General features: G+C 43.0%; 1 protein-coding gene across 3 annotated transcripts in view; it reads left to right on the top strand.

Moving 5' to 3' along the window:
• Window positions 1-236: 236 nt before the first annotated feature.
• The window catches only part of NRF1 (nuclear respiratory factor 1), a gene marked incomplete at its 3' end in the record, with an annotated part of 87,599 nt that continues 78,544 nt past the window's right edge, over window positions 237-9,291 (top strand). For all 3 annotated transcript variants that reach the window (XM_080932006.1, XM_080932005.1, XM_080932004.1), the window contains exon 1: window positions 237-330. The remainder of the gene's footprint in view (window positions 331-9,291) is intronic.

Here is a 9,291-nt window from a genome sequence, read left to right as displayed (position 1 = left end):
TCCAGTCGCCCTCCTGGTTCCGGCCCCAGCCAGCGCTGCAGAGCCGCACGAAAGGCCGACGAAGCTGCCGGGGGCTCCGAGAGCGCCTCCGAAATCCCCCTCCCTGGGGCCGCAGAGCCGGGCCGGCCTCGCCATCATGGCGGCCTCCGGGCGGGGAAGCTGAGCCGTGCGTCGCGTGCGTGCCTCCTCCCTCCCCTCCCCCTCCTCGGCGGCGGCGGCGGCGGCAGAGGCGGCAGCGCTCGCCATTGCCGCTGGTGGCAGGAGGCTGCGAGGAGCCGGCGCGGTCGCAGTCTCCACGGCGCAGGCCCACGGTAGCGCAGCCGCTCTGAGGTGAGTGCCCTACCGCGCAATCTCCAGCTATTTCAGCCCCGGCGCAGCCGCAACACGCCGCCCGCCCGCCGGCCGGCCGGCCCGCCCCGCAGCCGGCACCCTGCCGCCCCCGGCTCGGGGCCTGGGCCCCAGCCGGATTCAGCCTGCCTGGGGCGGGGGGCCCGGGCCCGGCTCAGCCAAACCGCCACCCCGAGGATGTGCAGGCCGCACTAGGCCCCAGGCGTCCTGGCGGGCTCGGGAGGGAGGCGGCTGCCCTCCCAAGAGCCCCAGGGTTCCGGCCTCGCTACCTCCTCGGGTTCTCTCGGCCGCGGCCTCCTCCGCGCCGTGGAACCCCGGGCCTGGCCTTCCCCCACGGGCTCGGGAGTGGGCGGCCCGGGAGAGCGCGCCGGGCCCGGGAGCGGGAGGTGGGTGGGCTGCGCGGGACCGGAGCGGCGGCTCGGCGCTCGCCCCCTCGGCTCTTCCCGGCTCTGGCCCCGCCGGTGGCACGGCACGGCCGGGCGGGGCGCGGGAGTGGCTGTCTCTGGCGGGAGAGGAGGCTGGTGGCTCGGCCGGGCGACCTCCGAAGCTTCCCTCCCGCCGGGGTGGCGTGGGATGGTTACCCAGGTGGACTGGGGGGCGCTGAATATGGCGCACTGCCCACCTTCTTGCAAGTTGTGAGGAGGCGCCTAGGCGGCAGTTCGAGGAGGAGGGCGCAAAGTCCTTTTGTACGCAGAAATAAGGAGCGACATTGTGTTTTCCTCTACGACAGAGATATCAACCGAGGGGCCTGGGTTCTGCTCGGGACTGGCGTGGTGGTCCCCGGGGTACATGAGGGGGAGGTGGCGCACCCTTCAGAAGGATCGGAGCCTCTGCCTCGGCTAAAACAGGGGGTCGGGGGTGGTCTTGTTGCTGGTTATCTCCCATGTCCCAGGTTTTCGTGGATTCAGGGGTTTGCCATTGCATGTTCTTTACCGATGTCCCCTGTTTCTCACCTGTTGTGTCGTTGCTGCTGGCCCCAAACTTTGTTCGGTGCTTCTGACTGTCCACCAGAACTTGATATTGTTAAACATATATTAATGTTGTTAGAGCTTCAAAGGATGTCTATCTGCTCTGACCAGTTGGAGGAGCTGTTAACAGGTCATTCCATCTTCCCAACCATTAAAATATCTTATATTAATTGCTTAGGTTAGAGTTGGTATTGGTTGGGCCGAATTCTTTAAGTAGGCAAAGCAAAATTCACATTTTAGTCAGTGTTTAAGCTTTATGTATTGGGAGAAAGTTGGTGGGAGTGAACCTGTCAGTTGGGACAGTGCTCTGTGGGAGAATGGGTACAGCTTTTGTCCTTGGGGGAGTGGTCCTTTTCCCAGTTTTCAACAGATCCTCTTAAATGCTTTTATTTTTAGTCTCTTGAACAGAGTAAGTTAATTGGATTGTTCTTCACTCCGGCAAAGAGGGGAGACATTGAAGTTTGTTTTTTTTTTAAATACGAGTTTTTTTTTTTTTTTTTTTTTTTTTTCATTCAGTCGTGTCCTAACTCCCTAACATTGAAAGTTCTTAACAAGTTACCCTTTCAAGTAGTAAATGTATGGTTAGTTGTGACAGGAAAGTAGATGTATAATCGTCACATGTAATGTGAAGTTTTGACTTAATTTGGGTGTAGACTTACTGCAATTCATTGAGTGTAGATTTTTGGGAAGGCGTTACCCTTTTTCTTTAGTTTTTGATACTTTGCTGGGCATCTAACCCAGGGGGCATTGGACATGCAGACCATTTTGCTGCTGAAATACACTGGCAGCCTTTTGTTGTTTGTTTGCCTGATAGGAGTTAAGACTGTTGGTTTCAGTTGGGTACCTAACCCACACCGAGACAAAAGAATAGTCTTTTAGCCCACGTCATTTAAAGTCTTGATTTCATTACAATCTCAAACCCGACATACAGAAGGGAAGATGACTTCTTGTCTACTAGTGAGTGGTTTACATTCTCATTTAACTAAACCCAGCCAACTCAAATAATGTGTTTTTAAAAAAATACCGGAATTATAGAAGGAATGTCATGCTTCCCTTGACATTCATACATATTTCAGTGGGACCTAAGGTTGTGGGTTTTCTGTTTTTATTAAGGCATAATTACACACCCATTGCTAATTAGTTAGGAAAATGAAGACCAATTCAAATTCGTGAATTGTCTTTGCTGGTATACTATATTTTTAATCAGACCTGGCTTGTCTGTATAAAGCATTTTATGGGAAACAAAAAGAAGCATGTACCTTTTAAGGGAAAATTAACATTCTTGTGGTTTAGAATTATAGTTTTATAATACTTTTTTTTTTTGGGATGCTGTGTAGCCTAAAACTTGCTGTGTAGATCAGGCTAGCCTCAAAGGATCTGCCCATCTCTGCCTCTAGAGCGCTGGGACTAATGATATGTACCACCATGCCCAGCTGACATTTTTTATCTTTTTATTTGCAATAAGGCATTCAAAATACTAGTGATGAACAGCAGTTATTGAAGTTGGATTTTGTTTCTGGACAAAAACAAATCAGCATAAAAAGGCATGCTGATTTCCTTTAGGACAGAGGTGGGGTGGTAATTACTATCAGTCTTGAGCATGCTCTCCAGGAAGTTAACCTGTCAACTTCTGTCAGGGTCTTAGACAAGCTCAGCGCTCCACACTAACACACACTTGCTCACCTACTCAAACTTGGAGGTTGAGGGGGAACTCTGTGCTGTTGAGGTTCACAAATGTCTATCTTCCCAACTCGAGAAGTCTCATTTCTCCAAAAGTGACATCTTTTACTTTAGGTGTTTGTCTGTGACTGTATTATATGATGCTCACATACACATGTACATGTGTGTGTGCGTGTATATGATTTGAAGGATCAATCTCACACCAGCTGTGGTCTTATGAAAGGCATTTAAGGAAATGTTACAGAATATTAGTTGTCTCTACTGTCATGGTTTCATTAGAACATGAGACAGCTTTTTGTTTTTTAGCCCAAGCTTACCAAATATAGTTTCCTACCATCCCTTAGTAAAATGGCAGTTAAAAAAGCACATTATAAGTTTTTTTTTAAAATACATTGTTTGGGGCCTGGTGGTATAAATCAGTGGTGGAGTGTGTGCTTAACTTGAGGAAGGCACTTGGTTCAATCTCTAGCAAAAAGGAGAAAGAGTAGTAGTAGAAATAGAAGAGTGTTGTTTAGAACTCTGGTAATCTTCTGCCTGTGTGTTAGTACATTTCTTATCTTCTTATGAGTGTTTGGCCAGCATGTATGTCTCTGCACTACAGATGTCCAGTGCTAGTAAAAGCCAGAAGAGGGCATCACATCCCCTGGAGATGGAGTTACAGGCAGTTATACTGTATGTGGGCATGTAAATACTGAGAACCAATTGGGTCCTCTGGAATCCAAAAGAAGGCATTATCCCCTGGAACTGAAATTACAGGTGCTCCTGATCTACCTAACAAAAGTAATGTGCTAGGAAGTGAATTGTGTTTCTTTGGAAGAACAGGCAGTGCTCTTAATGACTGAGGCATCTCTCTAGCCTGTTTCCTTTGATTTTTTTTTTTTTTTTTAATGTGTATTGGTGTTTTGCCTGCATGTATGGCCATGTGAGGGTGTCAGATTCTGGAGTTAGCCGACAGTTAGTTGTGAGCTGTCCTGGGTTGTTGGGATTTGAACCTGGGTCTTCAGGAAAAAGTCAGTACTCTTGATCACAGAGCCATCTCCAGCCCCTAAAACTGTTTTGTGTTGTTTTGATGTATGTGAGTGTCTGTCTGCATGTACACCTACTGGCATGTCAGAGTTAGGGCATCAAATTCCAGTATAGACGGTTGTGAGCCACCATGTGGTTGCTGGGAATTAAACTCAGGACCTCTGGGAAAACAGACAGCGATTGTAACTGCCAAGCCATCACTCTAACCATTGCTTTGATATTTTAAGATAAGGATTAGTGTATCCCAGGCTGGCCTAGAACTTGTGATTGAGGTTGAACTTCTAATTCTTCTGCTACCACCTTTCAGATGCTGGGATTAAAGACATCCACCTTCTTGCATGGGAAAGCAAGCACTTTAAACAATTGAGCTACATCCTAGCTCTTGGTTAATACTTATCCATCATCATTCTAAGGTGAACAGGCTGGAAGAGAAACAGCAAGAATTGAAACAAGCCGAGTATAGCCTTTTCCAGACCACAACTATACTAAACTGTTGGAAACTTTGAATCTTTGAAACTAAGAATGCTTTGAGGTTATTTAATGTGATATGGTGAAATTCACTGAGAAAGTGAGTTTTTGACTCCACAAGGAAAGTAAATGGATTATGTATGTCTCAGATTATACCCTCGACCCCATACAGTTCTGAATTAGGCTAATGTTTGTCAGTCTCTCCTCAATGTACTTACCAAGACTTCAGAGGTTCCGTCACGTGGTCTTTATGTCTTAGCTGTCCTAATGTGTTCATACTTACAGTCACTAAACCACTTTTGAACTACAGAAAAACTAAATGTTTTAACTTCTTGGAGATATTCAAACACATTAAAATCAAAACAAGTTCCGTGTGGCTGGCTTACTGCATGCTATCCCTTAAGACAAGTCTGTATCGTACATTCATTATGGTCTTAGATCACCTGACGAAGTCTGTTTTGCCTATTTCAGAGTGCTATGTTTACACCTGCACTGTCAGCACAGCATCACAGTATTTCTTGAAGTAGCCAAAGCCATCATCATCTAGTACAGGCATGATGTATTTGTAGGCATCTGTGTGCATGATTAGATTGATCATTGATTTGGGAAGCGGGGATAATAGTTTTTCAAAGAAGCTACAGGGGCTATTCTTTGTATGGGTCAGCTACTTGTGGAAATGGTGTTGGTTAGCATATAGGTGAAGTATGTAATTAAGGCTTAGGTCAACAAGATGGTTCAGCAGGTAAATAATACATATAAAGTTTAGTTGATGTCCTTTGTTTTAGATGTGCAAAGATTGGCTAGTAATCCAAGTGGATATCTTCTTGACATCTTTTTAAGCAGTGCCTGTTGGATAAACTATATTGAGCCTCTTCCAGAATGCCTTCGAAGAGTGAGCTTTGTATACATCTATGTTAAGACCATTTTTTAAGGAGCCTACATTTTACTGTTGGCAATTGTAAGCTTTTTAGAACTTAAGAGAGTGCTGTTGCTGCTGCTCCTGAATGTTAATGTGGTTAGGCTGGCAGCTAACCTACAAAGAACAAGAGGAAGTGAGGAAATGTCTATGAAACACTGCTTAAAGCTATTTAAGCAGTGGACTAGAAATGGGGAGCAGGAAACAGAGCTGAATTCTTGTTTTATGTTTAAAGCGGGTGAGGCCATATCCTCCATTGAGAATTTAAGCTCATGGAGAGAGTGTTTCTTCACTTTCAGAGTTTTGCAATTGTCAAACATTAAAGATGGTTTTCTTGACCCATACAAGGTACCAGAGTCATAAAACGTGGGCCTTATATTGGAGGGGAAAGATAACCTTGACTCTTCTACAACTTGTAGAAAATAAAGGGTAAAGAAAGTGACTTGGGAATAGGGAGGTATTAGTTTTCGGGAGGGACTGTGACAAAGGGAAAACAAATTAGAGAGGAATATATGTAATGAATAGAGTCTGAGAAGGACTGATAGGCAGAAGGGAGGCTAACAGTTGTGCACCTTGAGAAACAGCACATGGATTTTACTTGTACTTGAAGAATGGAAGACAAAAGGGGGAGGGGTCTGGAGAGATGGCTCAGCAGTTAAGAGCACTGACTGCTCTTCCAGAGGTCCTGAGTTCAATTCCCAGCAACCACATGGTGGCTCACAGCCATCTGTAATGGGATCCGATGCCCTCTTTTGGTATGTCTGAAGACAGCTATGGCATACTTATATATAATAAATAAATCTTAAAAAAAAAAAAAGAGTGGAAGACAAAGTTTCCACTTGGAAATTTGATTGGGAAAGTTTGGGAAGTTGGTAATTGCCACTCAAAAGTGGAGCATAGCTTTTATTCTGTAGGCTCTGAAGTCTAAGGCATTCAAGAGATCTAGCAGTCTGTCTATAACTTTGTACTGATGAAGCTGAATGTTGAGTCCAATCCCTTGGACCTCCTAGTCAAGCATTGTACCACTCAGCAGCATCCCTAAAACTCACTGTTTTCTTAAAGATTGACATACGAACATTAGAAATGTTCGAGACTTTTGGATTATACTGTCAAAGGAGACAAATACTGGAAATTACGTGATTTGTGTGACCATTGACTATAAAGAGTTAAGGTCGTTATGATGCCTTTAAGGTGGAGAACATGTAAGAACAGCATTGGAAAAAGAATCCAGATATGTTGAGTTCTGTGGGAACTGATTGTAACTCAAGGAGATTTGGGAATGGAAGGGATTGATTTTCACTTATCAACTAATGCCATAGAGAATTGTACAATCAAGAGTGAGGAAACAAATCTTTTAAAAAAGATTTTTGTGCATGTGTGAGTTTGTGTGCCCCACATTTACATGAATAATCTCAGAGACCAGAAGAGGATGTCATGAGCTTAGCCATGTGAAATATGACATAGAATTCATTGGGATAAGAACATGATTTGGCATTTCAGAAGTAAAAAGTTGAGTTGGCAAGATGGATCAGCAAGTAAAGGCTTTTGTGTTCCATTCCTAGGACCACATGGTGGAAGGACAGAGGGATCCCACCAATTGTCCTCTGACCTCTGTGCATGCACATTCACACATATGATACCTGCATGTCCCTTGCTCTACTCAATAAAATAACAAAAAATGTAGGAGATAAAGTCTTCTGTATATATGTGTGTGTTATTTTGCCCTGGATCTCTTCAAACATAAGTTCATCTTGAGCTTTGAAGACTTAGGCTAAATACATTTTATAAAGTTTTAGTTCTGGAGTTTAGGGATGTATTTTAACTCTGTGACGTTGAGCCTTAAAATTACATACAAAGTGGTGTGTGTGCCTACGTATTTCTGGGGAAGGACCCAGTTTCACTTTTCTGACAGTCTTGGGGGCTCTTGATCCAAGAGTCAAGGGCCTTTTCAGTGAAATCCAGTGGTGGTTGTGTTGGTTAATTGGCTGAAATAAGTTCCAGGGAGGCATTTTGAGTGGGTGTCTTAACTGAGCTTTGCCATGAGACACCTAGAGATGAAGGGGAACACTTAGTGGAGGGAGGGGAAAGCTGGAACACAACTAGGCAGAAGTTGGACGATTCCATGGAATTTTTATTCTTCAGGGTTTGCACTGTCAGACTGTTCATGCACAATAGAAACAGTAGACTCTGGTAGGGGTCAGTACTATTATTGTAAAGGGAAAATGCGTTTTTAAAAAAACAAATTGGCTCATAGATTGTGTTTTGAGAAAAAAATGATTCTAAGTTGAAAATCATTTTTTTTCTTTTTATTTACTTTTTGTTTGTTTATCAAGAGGGATTTCTCTGTGTAATATTGACTGTTCTGGAACTCTAGACCAAGCTTAGTGATAATGTGGCAAGATATTTCCTCTCCTTCCCTAATTTAAGTGATCATGAAATAAATACTGTTCTATTTTGCTAGAGCCTTGTGTCATGACTGTAGAATAGAACACTTTGCTGTTACAGTTTAATGCTAACACAGTGCCTAGTGTTCATTCTTAAAGTCATGAATGAAATGTATGCATTCAATCATATTTCTTACAAATAAACATTCCAAGCTGTGTGTTGGTGGCACACGCTTTTAATCCTAGCACTGGAGAGAGAGGCCGGCCAACCTCTGTAAGTTCCCGGTCAGCCGGTTCTACCCAGTGACTCCTAGGATATCTATCCAGGGCTACATAGGCCCTGTCTGAAAATAAATTGATAGATAGATAGATAGATAGATAGATAGATAGATAGATAGATAGATAGATAGATAGGCCCTGTCTGAAAATAAATAACTATGCCATTTTGGAAAAAAACAAAAACATGCTTGCTTCCAGAATAAATAGTTCACTCTGAAATTTTAGATAACTGGTCATTTTTAGCTTTTTATTCAAATCTTTGGCCTTTGAAATTAGATTAGGAGACAGTTTTTAATCACTTCCTAGTTTCTGGGTTGTAATTTCTATACATTCGTTTTACTCATTCATTCATTTTGTGTTGAACCCAGAATATTGTCCTTACTAGACAAGGTTTTTAGAAGTAACCTCACGTCCTTAGCCCTTAATCTTGCCATGTTCACAAATAATAACTGGTTGACATTGTTTATAGGCTGTCCTGCAGAAATACTGGTAAATACAGGAATAATGGAAATGTTGGATAATTTTGAACATAGAATTTATGGTACACAGTTTGTGATTAGTTTGTGTTGATTGCTTTTAAATTTAACACATAATTATACTTAGTCAGGGATGTCATTGTATTGATTTAAATGTAAACAGTGTAGGTATTTCATTAGTAGCACAGTCTACACCACAAACATTTCTTTGATTATATCTTTGTGTTGTAAACCTTCAACATCTTTTTTTTTTTTTTTTTGCTACCTATTAATTATGGTTGCTGTACCGTGTTGTAGAACACGAGAACTTAATCCTAATTTTATTTTTTGTACCTGTTAACCAACCTTTGTGTGTCCTTTTTGTCACTACCTTCTGATAACTACTCTGCCTCCTGCATACTAGTGAGGAACATATGGTGTCTTCCTGTGCCTGGCTTACTTCACTTGTTTTAAACAGGTCATGCATGTTGCTATAAAATGGGCTATTGTATTTGCTAATCTACAACAAGGACCCAAATAGAAGAAAAACATTGTCTTTAGGTATTGCTCTTTCCTCCCTCCATCTCTCCCCCTCTTTAGTTTTGAAATGAAAGGTTTAGTGATCAATTTTTCATGTAAAAAAGCCCACATCAAAGAATCAACTAGGGTTTTGCTTAGGTGCACCATCTCCGAACACTGTCTTGGCTTTTGGTTCTAAATCTAAGTAAGACATGATCTAGTGTATTGCTAATTTTGTGACTGTTAAA

The sequence above is a fragment of the Micromys minutus genome, assembly GCF_963924665.1.
Source record: "Micromys minutus genome assembly, chromosome: 18".
Classification (NCBI taxonomy): domain Eukaryota; kingdom Metazoa; phylum Chordata; class Mammalia; order Rodentia; family Muridae; genus Micromys; species Micromys minutus.
This window is presented reverse-complemented; position numbering and strand designations above follow the sequence as displayed.